The sequence below is a fragment of the Sinocyclocheilus rhinocerous genome, unplaced genomic scaffold (genome assembly GCF_001515625.1).
Source record: "Sinocyclocheilus rhinocerous isolate Xijiao unplaced genomic scaffold, SAMN03320098_v1.1 scaffold1134, whole genome shotgun sequence".
NCBI classification, from domain to species: Eukaryota; Metazoa; Chordata; class Actinopteri; order Cypriniformes; family Cyprinidae; genus Sinocyclocheilus; species Sinocyclocheilus rhinocerous.
In genome coordinates, this window is record NW_015643579.1 from 198,609 (window position 1) to 216,126 (window position 17,518).

Genomic DNA, 17,518 nt, shown 5'->3' on the forward strand with positions numbered 1-17,518 from the left:
TTTGGGAAAAAAACAAACTTGCTTTTAAAATGTATATAAGATCATACGTTCCATATAACCATTTAATTCAGAGCAAGGGTTCAGAGGAAGAAAAAAATAATAATTTTTATTTTAGTCCAAGTGGTATTAGGGTTATTGCAAAAGTGTAAATTTGCTTATTATAGTGTCCATAGGATATATATGCACACAGTATACACTGTACTACTGATTTTGGGGTCTCTGCGATTTATGGTCTCTGGCAAACTCTTTTAGAGCAAAAAAAATAAACACAGAGGAAGAAGAAAATCAGTACAAACACAACTGATTCCAGCAGCTTTGGTGCTTGGACCTCCAATTAGTACTTCAATTAAATTACTAAAATAATCAAACAGAAACAGTTTCAGATTTCCTGGAAGAAGTAGGATGAAGTAGGGAAGTTTATAATCCACTTTCTCTATCTGGGAGGAAATGTAACGGATCTGGAGAGATACAGACACAGTCTCACTCCTTCTGATGAATGCCACAATTCCACACTCACTGTGCTTTTTAGAATTGTATTTATAAGGAAGTAGAAAGAGACAGGAGAGTTATGGAAACAGGATCAGGACACAATACGTCACAAATATGACATTTAACAAATTAGATATTTTATTCAAACTAAAACTGGACCTTCAATGATAATACCTGTAATCAACCTGTAAAAAAAGTATATAACAATTCTACAATTCACAGTTTACCTTATACTGTAATATTACCCATCACTAGATCTGTGCTACTGTACTTGAATAACTAGACATCTGTATCATGCTTTGCAGTGTTTTTCTGTCTGCTTCAGAGTCCTGAAACTAATTCACCATAAATTCATTTTTATGCGGTCGGATTTATCCTAGAAAATATAAGACAGTAGGGACTGAACATCATTGGGAAATTTGCCATTGTGAATTCCCAGTACAGTATGTTGTAGCCATCAGCCTCTGTCACCAAGGCAACTTACAACACAGGTTATATCACTGTTTTCCTGGGCATTCTCACTCAAGACAATTATTTTGTATTTTATAAGAGCATAAAAACCTGTAGCCAGATTTTTCTTTTATCATCAGAGAGTATAAAGCCATATGCACACAGATCAGAGGTTATTTTATTTAGTTTTAATATAAAAAAAAAAAAAAATTTTGTGGTCAAAGAAAGTTTTTTTAGTATAAATCTAAAAATTAGCTCCCCTCTGAATCTATGTGCTTAAGCCATTTTATGGACAAACAATCACCTTAATTTCGTTTAGTTTTAATAGCTATCACCTACATGCAACATGGAATACAAACTTGCATGTTCCACATTGCCTCTAGTTTTTACTGAAATTGTTCATACACACGAGAGGAGCAACATGTAAAATTCTCTTAAAAACACATAAATGTGCATGATGCAGTGTGCTGAGTTTTGAGTTTTGTGTTTTGAGTTTGCTGAGAATCCTTTGAGACTTTCCAAACCCATTTTTAAGTCTAAATCTATTATGCGCATTGGTACATTAACTTTGTATCACACACTTGAGAAGACTACCAACTGAACGGAATCTTCTCATTTTCTTTCAGAAGCTGAAATGAGCAGAACGTAAACTGCTGAGGGGGAAAAAATGCAGCATGCGACAAAATTAAAAGAATGAAAAGAAAAAAACGTAACTTAAGCACAAAATACCATGGATCATTACAGAATATGTCCAATACAATATAATCTATGATTAAATAGAAAGTTAACTGGCCATTTTGCTTTGGTGCATATCTAGCTGTGTGGCTTCCCTCCACCCTGCTCTAAAAACACTAACCTTGCTGAAAGGCTCTTTCCAGAGTAGAGAGAATGAGTGAAAGAAATAAAGCAGAGAGTGAGATATAACAGGAAAGAATGAAACGGAAAGAAAAAGAGATTAATGGGAAAATGGTTCAAGATAAAAAGAAAGAACAAGAAAAAAGGAGAGAGAGTGAACAGGTTGACCTGTATGTGGACTTTGAGGTAGAGCAGAACACACACTTGAACAGAAACCACGACTGTAAAAACGAGGAGCTTACTGACAGAATGTCAATACCTAGCAGCAGTGAGCTGGATGTAATTCAGTAGAAACGGGAAGTTGTACGTTTTTGCTTCTGCTCGCTGCCATCAGCCTGCCAACTCAAATAAGCCTCGCTCCACTGTGCAACAAGCTGTTTTGATGAAGCCTGATGAAGAAGAATCTCCAACACATTTCAGACTCTGATACAGAAGCCAAAACAGCTGTCACTCACAGCATTACTGTTATTGGTGGAAAGAGTGGAAGGACCACAGGTTATATATATAATGTGTCATGTCAGCTGATAGGTACAAAAAGATATAACTCAAGAACCAAAATGAAGCCAAAAAACACCAATGGAAACAAAATACCACTGAGAACCGCAGATCAAGGCATATTTTGAAATGCATTTTACCATGGGTGAATGTGCGGTCAAAGCAGACTTTGGTGTTCCATTCATTTCCATCTAAACATGTGTGAATAAGGAGGACGGAAACACAGGCATACGTGTAGTTACATCTTACACAATGTAACAATTTTTAAGATTGTTTACTCTGACCTGTACATTTGTATAGTGAAAAGATGTTCGACCAATAGACAGTCTCACAGATTGGCTCCACGCAAAGAATAAGTGAAAGTAAATGATGATATGTTTTATGTATTATATTTTATTTTATAATACATTTATTATATTTTTAATTATACTTTTTTTTTAAATTAACAAAGTTAATTTTATATATAGATTTGAGGCATTTCCACAAGGATGGGGGAGAGCACACTGATGACCGCAGTGGTCTGGCCAGAGCCATGGTTGGATGGAGGTGCAGGTTTCCTGGCTACGCTACAGACCAGGAACAGGTTCATGAGAATTCATCTGGCAGCTCTAGGAAGAGATCTGAACACATTTCTGAAGGATGAAAGGCAGTTTGGCAGCAGAGCTTTGATCACGGTCAAAATGTACAGATGCAATCGGAGGTCAAAAAGTGAATGTTTTTCACTTTTCTTTTTCAGAATATCACCCTGTTACAAACACACGCTTCAGATTTATTAATAGAATGTTCCAAGTCCAATACAAGTTAAGCTCTGTTAACAGTTGTATAGCTACTAGTATATACAAATACTAGTATATAATACAACAGTAGTATATAGCTTTTAAAACAGACAAAAGCCAAATATTTTATTAGCACATGCATTTGCAGGGAACTGAACCCATGACCATGCCGTTGCTAGTGCCATCTAGAGGTCTACACGGGTCCAAAAATTCGTACCCGAACCCGAAGAGACCCGTAAATGTGCTACACTGACCACCCTGCTTCTGATGACGTCGCTCGCGTTGTTGTTGTTTTTTTTCCACCTTATTTCAAATTACCGACTCTCATCCTAATTTTACAAGTTGAAAGTTACAAAACAACACACGCACAGCGCTGACTGACTCGACTGACTGCCAGGTGTTCTCCGAGTCCGATCGACTCGGGTATTACACACAATGTTAAACAGACCCGGGACCCGAAGTAATAGATTGGGACCCGACCCGGATATATACCTCGGGTCTCGGGTCTTCCGTGTAGACCTCTAGTGCCATCCTCTCCAAGTACACAATTGAACATCTCTACTTCTACTCTAATGAGAAGGTCATACTCTGATGAACTTCTCATAAACACAAAGGAGAGCTGTGGTGGATGTCAAGATTATCAGTGAATACTGACATAAATTTAGTCTGTTTCTCTGGCTGCACTACTATGTTTATAGCGCTTTTATGTCCACGTTTATAGTGCTTTTTATGTTTCACACACAAAAAAGTCATAAGTTTGGAACAATGTGATGGTAAAATAGATTTTTGGATTGAACCCATAACATTCCTTTAAAGGACATTATTTACTTGAGCTGAAACCGTCACAGCTGCACGTCCATGTTGATTCAGGCGTAAGACCTCAGAAGCAAAGAACTGTGTCACATATGGCTTAACTTGAGGCCACGCGTGTGGTAAGAGAAAATTAGCATGTCCACCAGGGGGTCCAGAGACCACAAATGCGGACAAAGCCACGAAAATCACGTCGATAATGAAAAGCATCATCTAGAGGGGACATACAGCAGATTATTGCAAGAGATGAGACACATAATGACAGACAAAGTATTCAAGAGTGTCAAAGAAAAGCAGACTTAACAAACAGAAGCAAATGCCCCAAACATAAGGTAAGATTTAGCTTCAGTCTCTCATAACAGTTCAGTAACTCTTTACTGGCAGCAGTGGACTCATGGGAAAACAGGCCTGCCTGCCGGTTCCCCTCACACAAGCTTGCCATTCCAGTGACATAATTCTCCATTTCCGAACTCAGTGTTTGTACAGATATATGACAGCTGCCTTCTCTGGCTTAGGCTGCAACTATCAGCCACATAATAAAGTGGAGTCTGTTCCAAGCAAGGGCTGTTTATTTAAAATGCTATTATACTGAATAAACCTCTAAACCCACATTGTGGAGCACAGACAATGTGTATTCACACACACACAAACTCACATAGAGTGTGCAAGGAATGTAAAAGTGTGTGGGTCAATGACAAATAAAAGTGTTTGATTAAAGAAAACGGAAAATCTAGTTTAAAATACAAGTTATTAGAAATGTACTTTGCATGTTGGTTTCATAGGGTTTTGAAAATTTTGTTATACTATTTTCAAGGAAAGAAAATTCAATGACTCTTATGTGGTGTAAACCAGTGGTTCCCAACCCTGGTCCTGGAGGCAGCCCAACACTGCACATTTTGCATGTCTCCTTTCTCTGACACACCAATTTCAGGTCTTTGAGTCTCTACTAATGAGCTGATGATCTGAATCAGGTGTGTTTGATTAAGGAGACATGCAAAACATGCAGTGTTGGGGCGCCTCCAGGACCAGGGTTGGGAACCACTGGTGTAAACCATCAAGTTACTTTTTTTTTTTTTTAAATTTTTTATGCAGTAAATACATGGCAATATACACATCTGAATCATTCACAAAAACGTTTTATAATGAAATATAAAAACAAAATATATTTTACAAAGCAGAAAGGTCGAATTACCTGATATTTTTGGGGATCTGTACCACATGGCTTTGTGCATTTCACAATACACGTTGTTTCAAAGCAGCTTTACAGAAAATCATGATGTTAATGTTTATAATATAATAATAAACTTTTTTTGCCTTATTGGTAAAGTGGTATTTTGTCTCATCCAGTACAAAACACAAAGCAATAGGGAAGGCATTATAAGAAATATACATTTAGATAAAGCTCCCATCATCACTTGACTTAAACTGCCTTTGTCTCATATAAAGAGGCGAGTATGTTCTATGCTAGACCTAAAACAATACTTACTATAATATGTTCGTTCATGACTGTTAGGCATCCATGAGGGACAGAAGTGTGAAATTTGGCCCACAAACGCAACCAAATTTTTGAGGATATCCTAATGTCCACACTGCACGTGATGCTGTAAAAACGTGAGCCCTCAGAGAGAGACAACAATCAGACACAGATGTTCTTGCAGATGACCTCATGTATGCATTTTCTTTCTCACAATCCCGCCATCATCTCAAACACTTTGGGCCGCCCCACCTCCAGACCCATTAGAGCAAGCGTCTTTCTCTAAACAACCGGTCATGATTAGCTTTCATTCACTGCCAGATGCTTTTCACAACGACAAACCAAAGCAGTTAACAGGTCCATTGCCGTACCTGCTTGTAATGTGGAATGGGACACTTCCGATTCTGGGAATAATAGAGAGGAGTGATTTGCTCTTGGACCTGAGCCGCCTTTCCAGGCGCTAACTGCCAATCGTTTGAAAAAGTCACTGCAAATCCTTCCGAGAGGCGGTCTGCAAAGGAAGGGTGGATGTTGACAATCCGTGTCCTGTCCTGTCCTCTCTGCCAGCTCTCTCCCACTCTGTCGGTCTCTCTCAGCTTACAGCAAGCAATTCCAGTGTTCCTGCTCAATTCCCAAACCAGAATCTTCCAGCAGTGAGTCACTGGAGAGATTCCTCTGCATTCAAATCTGTTTCCTATAAATTAGCCTCTGTTATCAGAACATGTCTCACGCTATGGGCTGATCTCGTGCCTCACTTACAGTACAAGCAGAAAGTATTTGAGCTGTTTCCTACTATTAAGAGTTTCCTACAATAAATGCCGAACTGTGGCTGCTCTCATCTTACAGGTGTCGTTTAAACATCACAGGAAGGTGAAGTGTATTGTTGTGACATTTAATAATTACACAAGTACACGTCTATTACTTACTCCAAAATCAATATACACCAGTATACACAAATGCAGTCCATTTTTGAAACAATATGTCAGCAAACTAAAAATACTCCAGTTCAACAAAACTACATTTTCGGTTTTAGCCTAAATTGTTTTGAAGGGGTTAAATCATTTAATTATCGCTTCCCAGATAACACATTTGGACTGTGTCTGTGTTTATTTTGTGCACACAATAGGAAAATGTCAAGAGTTGGCTTGTCGTCGAAGAACTTTACTATGACTGGTTTAATTTATCACCTGAGAACACAATTTGTTTTTTGTGTTTCGGTAAAAAAGTCATTTTGGTGCATCACTAGTAATATGGAACTATAATTGATAATACACTAATATGCGCTTAAAGAATAAGCTTGCAGAATGTCAATAAAATATTTATAATGTTGGAAGTATATGTAAATGAACAATGAGTACTCTTTTTCCGTGTTACATGACATTTGCATCATCCAGTGGACTTTTGACAGCTCCAGGGCTTTTGTTAAATCTACTTCCACATTCTTTAATTCCCGCACCACAAATAGTTGGATCAACAGAGGATTGGTGCCAAATTAAAAGTGTATTATGGATGTTTACGTTTTAGGCAAAAGGGAACACCATAGGCCACTGGCCAATCCATCAAGGTGTTTTTAACTTTAAACCATTGCTTCTGGCTTACAATAAGAGTCCCCTATCCATAATATTGCTTTCTCCAGTGAAAAAGCTATCTCGCCTGAATCAGGAGAGAAATATGCAGATTAAGCGAAAACAGTTCTAAACATATGTTGGTGCATTTTGATATGAGATGAAAACAGGGGTGGACTTTTTCAAAAGAGGAAGAGTTATTATGGATTATGGACTGATATTTTTGGCCAGAAGCAATGGCTTAAAGTTAAAATGCCTTAATGACTTATTTGTTTCATACAAACACACAGAATTTTGCTTTACAAGACACTAATTGACAGACTGGAGTCACATCAATTACTAGTGGATTACTGTGATGTCTTTATCAGCTGTTGGAACTCTCATTCTGATGGCACCCATTCACTGCAGATGATCCACTGGTGAGCAAGTGATGTAAGCAGGGCCGTTTCTAGGCATAGGCGAGCTAGGCGGTCGCCTAGGGCGCCACCAGCTGAAGGGGCGCCAATGAGCGCACGTACTGGCACTTTTAGCAGGGTTGTGATAAAGAGAGGCACGGTCACCCTGAAATATGACTGCCGCCCCCACTGGATCCCCCAACATTATTGGGCTAGAGTACTGTCAATCTGACGATGCCTGTATGCCACTAGATCAGAGTGCTGTCAATTGCTGCCTGATTGTTGCATGCAAAGTTTGCATTTGGAGCGCTCAACAACGCCATTAGATCAGTGGGCTCTGTCAGTGCTTTGGCAAGGTAACACTTTTTTTTTGCCATGCAATAAAGCTAAGTTCAAAGGCCAATTTAAAATATTGGTACAGCAAATAAAGTGCACAAAATCTGTATTTTGTTTAGGCAGTATTTGTGGCACTTTTGTGGCACATTTGTCCAAATATTTGTGGCAGATTTGTCCAAAAGGTGCGCGTTTTTTGCGCCAATGCATTGTTAAAGGATCAGCGTGTCATCCTAGGGCGTCAAATTGGCTAGAAACGGCCCTGGATGTAAGGCTAAATTTCTTCAAATCTGTTCTGGAGAAGAAGTAAATTCATCTTGGATGACCTGAGGGTGAGTAAATTTTCAGCAAATTTTCATTTTTGGGCAAACTTTTCATTTAATATGGAGACTAAATCCAAAGGACAACATAAAACCCCAATCTTGCAGTACAGCAGCACTGGCTCACGGGAGAAGCTGTGAGCTAGTGTGTTCATATGCGATCTATGATTCTTTTAGAACCCTTCCTACATTAACTGTAAAAAAAAAATCAGTCGAATGAATAATTCAATTACTCACAAAAAGACAATTCCTTGGAATCCCCTCTACTGCTGTGAGCAGTATAGGACCTGTCTGCTCATTTGTCTGGGTCACAGGACAACATTTCTAAGGTGCTGGGATCTATCACAGCTCTCTGGGAGAAATTTACCCTTCTCACACTGCATGCCCCACAGGAAGTCTGACTCTGCCAGGAAGCCTGTCATGAAAAATACGTCACCCTGAGAAACCCGTACCCCCTTTTCCTGCAAAGCCGCTGCTGTCATAGAAAAGCCTGCTGGGTTGCATGGCTGTGGGGGCTCATGCGTGTCTGCAGTAAAGAGATCCAGACAGCCATGCTGTTCACACCAGTGTTAATTTTGACAGCAAATTTAGATTTAGTTTTAGTCATAGTCTTTTGACTAAAATGCCATTTAGTTTTAGTCATATGAATTGTTTTTAGTTTTAGTCTTCATTGACGAAAATTATGACGAAAATTATTTGTCAACGAAATTAACACTGGTCCACACCAATGTGGAAGACAGTGCAAAACGTTCAATTTCTCCTTTTTTCATAAAATTTAATTTACATGAAAACAAGGACCATATTTCCATCCAAATGTTAAGGAACAGATAGGACTTTTGATCATCTTCATAAACCTTAATTGAAAGTCCATTCCAAAAAGTTCATAAGGAGACCATAAAAGTAAGCTGTTTGGATCCAGCGGTTTAATCCAAGTCTTCTGACTCTGAACACAATCACTTTATATGATAAAAAGATTTCATTTATGCTTTTATTCACAAAGAAACACTGATCAATGCATATTTCTTGAGCAAAACAAATAAAAGAAAGCTCAAACATGCTTGCTTGACCAGTGAGGTTTCTTCTTGTGCCACGTAAGAACGTTGGAGCTTCTGCAAGAACTAAAGAGGTTTGTTCTCGCACGTCTAGTAAGAGCAGTCGAGTTGCTGTTGACCATTTTTGATGTGCTCTATTTATTTGTGTCGATCGGATTAAAGACGTGCATTAAACTGCTCAATCGATATGGATTCGTTTTAGATCTCTTTATGAACTTTTTGAAGCATTTGAGGCAAGTTGTGGTGGAATAGACTCTCTCAGAAATAGGTTTTCATTAAAATATTTTATTTGTGTTTCAAAGACTAACAAAAGTCTTATAGGTTTGAAACAATGTAAGGGTGAGTAAAAAGCCCTTCAGATGCCGTCTTCTTTCTTTTTTTTCCAAATAATGAGTTCAACACACTATATGTGGCAAAAACAGCCTTAGTACCAAAATATAAAGCACTGCTTAAGCTGACAGTGTGACTACTGTATCTTGTTAATATGTGTGCTGCGTTTATGCAATAATATGAATTTGTGCTGAGTGGCGTAAAGAAAACCTAAGAGCTAATGCAGACGGGAGGACTGTGGTTTCTTCCTACCACTGACATCCACTAAAAAGGTGAGTCATCTGTGTCAACCACTGTGATGAGAGGAATTGTTGTAGAATGGGCAACTTTTCTCTAGGGAATGAGTTGTGAAATAGGACTACAAATACAAGGGTGCTGTACTGTGGTGTATGTATGTTTGCATGGATGTGTATTCCTGCATGTGTGTGTTAGTGAAAGAATCCTTCCCACAGTGCTGTTTCGAGTTCTGCTTGTTTTTCCTTGCTGGTTCAATCACTACTGGGGCAGCGTGTTAATTATCTGCAACTAACTGGGGTAATTTCTCCTCCTGGGGTGCGACAGTGAGCGTTTGCTGCCACCACAATTCCTCACAACTGTTAGCACTTGGCCCTAAAGCAGAACAGAGTTTAGGGGCCTGTCTCAGCCAACAACAACATACAATATTGGCATCTCACTCTTCCCACATGGACCACACTCTCCATTTGATAATATAATGCAGGCAGTTACAATATTTACAAGAAATTGTGCTTCATCGTGGAATGCCTCACATCCCGTTTCCTCACTGTTTTATCCTTGATATAAACACTCTCCCAGAGTTGGGATTAGTTGGACTGTACTTCATGTTGAGAGTTTACGAGTTTATAAACGGACACTAAGCCGAAAAAGGCTTGCTGAGTTTCGGCCAATAAGAAAATACACACTTGGGTTTAGCTTGAAGGAACTAAGAAAAGATGTTTGTGTTATTTTGACACATGCAATGAAATGATAACAAACACATTTAGATCTCCTCTGAAGGGCCATAAAACAACAAAATAAGCTTTATGTCTATGTATGTACAATCTACACGATCATTTATAACCATAATCCAAAACATCAGCATCTAACCTCTTTGTATGTGGATCAGTAACAAATAAGAGTTTCCAAAACAATGAAAAGGAAAAATCTTTTTTTATTTTTTTTTAAATCTACTTTAAAATGCATGTGCCAAGTTCCACTTGTATTCATGTTGGTTTAATATGGCTTGTATTGAAAAATTGTACATTTAAATTACTCTAAAAATGCCATTTAGTATAAACATGAAGTTAAAGGTAAAAAACATTTTCTTTGCACCTTCAATATATAAATTAAGAGTGTACACATCTTAATCACTATTTTCAAAACATTTTATAAGATATTCTTCACCAATATCATGAATCAATAATTCATAAATATCATTATGTTTTGGGGGAGTCACATCACAAGTTATTTTACAACCTGAACTCACCTTGAACGTTCAAATCAAAAAGATCAAATTATTTGAAATTTTAGGAAACGTATTGACCTTGACACAGATGTGAGGGCCTTAAGAGGTCCTCTTTACGGTGCGTTTTTTCCCCCTGTATGTTTGCGGAAGTTGGTTTCACCATATGACAAAAGTATATGTTTTTTATTTTATTTTATTTTATTTTTAATATTATACCAAACTCAATATGGTTTTATTTTCTTTGTAATGATGCTTTTTGTTCCCCTTTATGATTCAGGACATCATATTTTTACCTTATGCCCAATTAAAATTCATTTCGTCATATGATTTAATCATAGAAGAGGTGTATTTAAGCCATGATATAAATGAATTCCATTTTTAATGTATTTTTGAATATAATGATGCTTTATGTCCAGAGCCTTTAATAAACATCACATCATGTGTAATCCTTTTAACTTGATTAACAGATTCTTCTATCTGGATCAGTTTTCATATCCTTTTATTAATATTCTGTTGTTGTTTTTTTTTAATTGAAACCTTTTTTGCCACCGTGTAGTAAAGCACTACACTCAGTCAAGCCCAGTGACAATGCAAAAACACTGACACCGTTGTTCCAAATGCGGTTTACTCTGTGATGTTGCAGATGGTATTAATAAGTGTCAAGAAGACCATTTTCATATACTATACAATCCAAGTTTTGAAGGATGTGTGAATCACAACAAAAACACAACTCATGAATCCAGCATTCTGTTCAGAAGAGATGAGTGTGGGAAATGCTGCCTCGAGACCAGGAACTGAATACAATGAAGCATTCACATTTAAACTGAAATGAAATGGTGTTAAAGGAAGAGTCAAGATCTGGATAAGCAGCCTGGGAGGTGTCCGCCTTTCACCACTGCATCTCGATCAACCTGCTGAGGTCTTTTTGATGAGAATTGCTGTGGATTTTCAGTCAGGGAAAAAATGTCTGTGTGGAAAACATATGTGAAATAAACAACCTTAAAGCTGGTCAAAGCACTGTTTGGAGATTGATAGAGCCTTTAGTCAATGAGCTTGACAAAGAGGTAGTGGTCTTCGACAGTTATTTGTGTGTGTTCATAAATACAGCCGTATACTGACACAATCTAAGATGTGAAAAGGAGAAAAGAAAAAGAAAGAGTGAGACAGACACATTGCACATGTGCACAAATTAGTCTCGCCACTGGCTGGGGTTCACTTGAGCCCTCTAAATCAGGCGGGTTTGCACCCTTCACCATTCCACCTGAAGATTCATTGTTATATGGGCACCAGAGTGGACGGTGGGCGGGTGATTTAGTGATTCTCAAAGGAAGAGCTCTCTTTTAAAGGTGGGACTTCAAAGTCAGATCGCTGGAAACCGTGTTGTCGTGTGAAGACAGGGAATTTTAACTGTCAAATGAGCAGAAAACTGAATAGGCTAGTGTAGATTTACTGAAACAAAGGTCAGAAGTCTAGGAAACAAATCCATCAGTCAGATTTGAGCAACCAATCAGTGGTCAGACAAAGAAAAACTGGCGCGTTATGATGGTTGCTGCTAATTGAAGCTCGAAACAATGCTGTAAAATGCACAAAGGCATTCCTCAAACGTGCTGAAGTTTGATGTCTGAACTTCAAAAGCATGTGTTCCAGATTTTTGCTCAACCCAAGTGAAGGGAGGTACTGGCAACGCAGTTGGACATGATCAGTATTATGTGATGCAATAAACCTATGACTCACAAACTCATAAAACATAGGAAGAAAACAATCTCTCTTTCAAAAATCTCTTCAAAATGTTTCCCGGAAAATGAGAGCGGGATTGCTGAACCCAGAGCTCGAGGTACCAAGGCTGAAGAAGCCAGAGTTTCATCTACACACATATCATACTTAGCAGCTCTCGTTTGTACCACAGCAGGATGTTGTGGTTGCCAGGTTCAGCTCAAAGCCTCAATGCCAGGTAACACCGAACAATGACAACATAATTAGAATGAGAGTAACAGCTGTGCAAAACAAGAACGTGGATGAATATAAGCACACCATGACGGGATCTGGCAACCAGTGGTGAGTGTTGACATCCACACGGGCTTAATGCAAAACAGGGATCTTATATTTTAACTAGGGCTGTCAGTCGATTAAAATTTTTAATCTAATTAATTACATGATGCTTTGATTAATTAATCTAATTAATCGCAATCAATCGCAAAGTAAATTTGACTGTGAAAATACCCACAAAAGATTATTTAAAGATATTTTTGTGTTAAATGAGAAAGTATCAAGTAGACATTACAAATTGTAGCTTTAAAAATATTTTATTTGATTCAATAAAAAAAATAATTACACAAACATTTATGCTACAACGGCCTAACATAAACTATGGAACATAAAAGAAGATCATTTGAGAAACATCTCATTATTGTTTGTTCATACAATGAACGTCATTAGTAACCAAAACAGCTTTGTTACCAACAGTCTTCAAAATACCTTCTTTTATGTTCCACAAAAGAAAGGTTTAAAACGACATGAGGAATGTGAGAGTAAATTACGACATAAAAAAATTTTGGGTGAACTATCCCTTTAATGTTGTTATTATTATTATTATTATTATTATTATAAATAATAATAATAATTAAATGATACTCTAAATAAGAAACTAAATCTGCCAGCTTGAGAAACATCTCATTATTGTTTGTTCATACAATGAACGTCATTAGTAACCAAAACAGCTTTGTTACCAACAGTCTTCAAAATACCTTCTTTTATGTTCCACAAAAGAAAGGTTTAAAACGACATGAGGAATGTGAGAGTAAATTACGACATAAAAAAATTTTGGGTGAACTATCCCTTTAATGTTGTTATTATTATTATTATTATTATTATTATAACGTGGATTCATTCAGAAACTAAACACCGCTGTGTTGCTCGAAGACGCACAATTCTGCTATGGCTTTAAAGGTAATATATTCTTTGCAAATTTAAAATTATTAAAATATAACACAACATCAACTTCTTATTTACTGAACTGTTGTATAAAATCACATTTAAACTCGTGATATTCAGGACAAAATCAGCACTTGTGTAATAGCCTACTGCTCTCCCTGCTTGTGTGATATAAATATGAGACAGAAACACATACAGGGGCATTTTTGCACTAATATCTTGAATTTTAGGGCATAACTGCTTTTATGGAGTTGTTGCCCTGCATCATATTTGTCAACAGTCAACTGTATGAAATGTAAGATGACGTACAGGTCTGGGGGCGGGGCCAGTACGTTAACTGCTTTAAAATATTTTAATCGCGTTATTTTTTCATAACTAATTAAGTTAACGCGTTAAACTGACAGCCCTAATTTTAACATATTTTCATGACAACTTTAGTCATTTGAAGGGTAAATGACTGACACCTCGGCGAACCTCAGTGTTGCTTCCCCCACACCTGCATTCTAAGTGAAACCGGTTTATAAAGATGACCACAGGATTTTAATTAGCGTGAATGTGAGACCAGGTGAACCACAGTCGAGGGCTGGCTCGCCAACAGAAACGCTGACTTCAAGACTACCTAAATTGGACAGTTCTTTTATGTGCTGCTCCAATAGGGCAAGCACAGTTTATATCTGTACGATTCCTTCTTTCCTTTTTGCTTTTACAGGTGCACATGCATTTTTTGGCAGCTGCAGTGCTCTTGACCAAAGAAATACAAGCACATATGTGCTTCTATGACTGCATTCAATGTCTGCAGTATAATAGCATCAAGGAATCACTCATGATTTACTTACAAAGACGTCTTCCGAGGTACAAGCTGTACAATTATTCATTGATATTTTACACTCTTGAGCAACATTGACAAAATCAAAGCAGCTCCACTCACAAGCACCAACATCTGAGGTACTACGTTAGTGGTCTACTCTACTGCCCACTGGTGGTTGTGGTCTTCTTCACACTTGCTCTATGGAGACCCAGCTCGACACTCGCTTAAATGCTGTTCATGCTGTTTGTGGAGTTTACAGAGAACCTATGGGGTCCATAATGTCCAAATTTTTCAAATGCAATGAGTCATGCAAAAAAGCAGATGAATCTGAGCGAAGGGTTTCTTCACTGTATTTGTTTTTTTCATTAGATATGATGAAAGTCTGCATGGATCCAGACTCCACTGCAAGGCTTCAAGTGAGATGAAAGGACACTTTCAGCTAGGGCTGGGTTGAAAATATTAATTTCTTGATTTTAATTGATTCTCTTTTTGAACCGATATTGATTCTTAAAGGGGTCATATGATGCTTTTTTAAAGATCATTATTTTGTGTATTTGGTGTAACAGAATATGTTGACATGCTTTAATGTTCAAAAAACACATTATTTTTCAAATACTGTACATTATTGTAAGTCCTCTACGCGCCTTCTTTCTTTGCGTGCACATTTGGGCGGCATTATGCTAATATTTTCACATAGTGAGGTAGATATGTGGGGCGTGTTAGAACGAGCCGTTTTAGGGGGGCGTGGCAGAGTCTTAACTTTGATAAAGAATAGCTCTTTGGTTTTGAGACTTTAGTCTTTGCAACTTCAGGGATCTTATCTATGCACAATCAGCTTGTAACACTCCAAAGAGAAAGGAAAACTTGAAATCGCATCATATGACCCCTTTAAATACCAAGAATCGATCAATGCTGTGTTCATTTGACGCATGAACAAAACTTGATGGAATATTATTTGTACAGCACCTCCCATACAATAGATCGCAATAAGCTTTGTGCGCTGTTACTTTTCATATGAGACAAAGTTTCAGTTTTCAAATTCTGTCAATTTTATTACAAAATTTTAACAATTAATACGTTTTTAACCCAAAAGACACTGGGGGGATAAAAACAGCAAGATGCAATGTGTTGACCATGATATCAGTCTGCATGTGCACACAGAACAGCAATCAAAATAATATTGCAGACATAACATAAAAACATGTCTTGTGAGAACTGTCCACTTCAGACAGATTGAACTCAATTGAAAAATGGATTGGACTGTATGCTATAGTGATAGATTTATGTTTAATAATAAGAAAGAAAAACAAACAATACACGGACTTCTAGAGCCCCTTTCTGATATGTCTATTCCATGATTTACTAATCTACCACAATTATGTAATGCCTTTAAATTCTGAGGGATTAAAATTTGGGCTTTGACTTTTCTCAGCAAATATTGATATATGATTGATAGATTTAAATTCCATGTATTTTATAATCAATTGAGAGCCTTACTTTCTACAAATATTAACATATGCTAAATAGTCCAGATGAATAAGAATTGAATAAATTGAAAGATAAACTTTAAATCTGTCTGTCTGTCCAAAATAGCAGTCTCTACAGACCTACATGTACAGGTCTGTTAAAAATATATGAGTGTATTACAAGAGATTTAAAAAGTGTAAGATAACAAAATGGCACAAAGCTAACAGGGAAAGAATCACAATGCAAGGTTCAAAAGCAATAATGTTAAGCCTTGGTGTGGTTTAGGACGCTGATCAAAGGTGGAGCTTTTAAATCCGAGGGCCCTCCTTTTTGACTCAGCGTTACTGTGTTTCACATGCTAATGATGCAGAGGCTCATTTGTGACGGTAAAACATGAAGCTCTCACTCCTGTTATCTGTGCCATTGAATCTCATCAACCTGATCTGTTTACCTTGCTGATTTCAGAAACTATGGGCCGATAGATAATACATCAAACAGCTCTCGCAGACAAAAGCTCTCTTTTCTGAATCACTTCAAAAGCCGTCCTGTGGAAACCATGCAAGATGGGATTGCGAGCAAACCACGCTCTCTCAAAAGAGGGCTGCGGTTATGAGGGCCCTCTACGGCTGCCCTCAGCAAAGACAGTGTCAGGTGGGTTACGGTGTTGCCGTTGGCAAGAGAGGCCGGTTTGAACAGCTGTGCTAACAGAACGCAATGTCAGCCAAAGATGGAGGTATTATAAAAGGAGGATGAAAGACAACATCGGCTCCTTTGTGCTGTTCTGACATCATAAAATGTCAAATCAATTCCTCCACCTGTATAATCAGTGAGGTGGGACTGTCCCACAAAGAGCCAATGTAGCATATGTTGCAAACTGTCCACAAGCTAGAAGAACTGTGGCATGAATTCAGAGATGGACATCTGTATAATTCTGAAGTGACGTTAGTCATAACATCTGCACCTTGGACATCACGTAAATTGACAGAGCTTACGTTAATATGGTGGAAACATAATAGAGTGGTAGTCATAAACTGTGGTTGGTTTTGGAAAAGAACTAAGAGCTAGGCATTGGGTCAGGATTGATTGCGCACTGCACAGCTATTAGCTCATTTCAAGTATCCCTTAATTCAAATCCACCAGAGCGAGCTGCCGAGTTGTTAATTATACTGCTCGCAGGGCTTCAGGACAGATCAGAATACCCATATTTCACCATTCTCCACTTTGGCACAACAGTAAGGCTGTTGACAAATGTTTGACGTTTGTTAAGAGAATAAACAGTGCAATATAAAAAAGTTTGTGGTATAAGCAGACTGGTTGTACACCTCTCATCAGTTGCTCTGTAGCAGTAACTGACTCAAAGACAACAGAAATGAAATTCAGTCATATGTACTCACTCAAAACTGTAAGACTTCTGTAAGACGCGTGTGCAGACCAAACGCCATCACCAGCAGTTTAAGACCAGAAAGTAATGCAGTTTAAAATAACTTGACATTACAATGCATGATG

At 37.8% G+C, this 17,518-nt stretch overlaps 1 protein-coding gene across 1 annotated transcript in view; it reads right to left on the minus strand.

Annotated features, from left to right (window-relative positions):
* LOC107757428 (syntaxin-8-like) overlaps window positions 1-17,518 on the minus strand; it is a 61,249-nt gene that overhangs the window by 9,377 nt on the left and 34,354 nt on the right. The gene's annotated exons all lie outside the window — the stretch shown is intronic.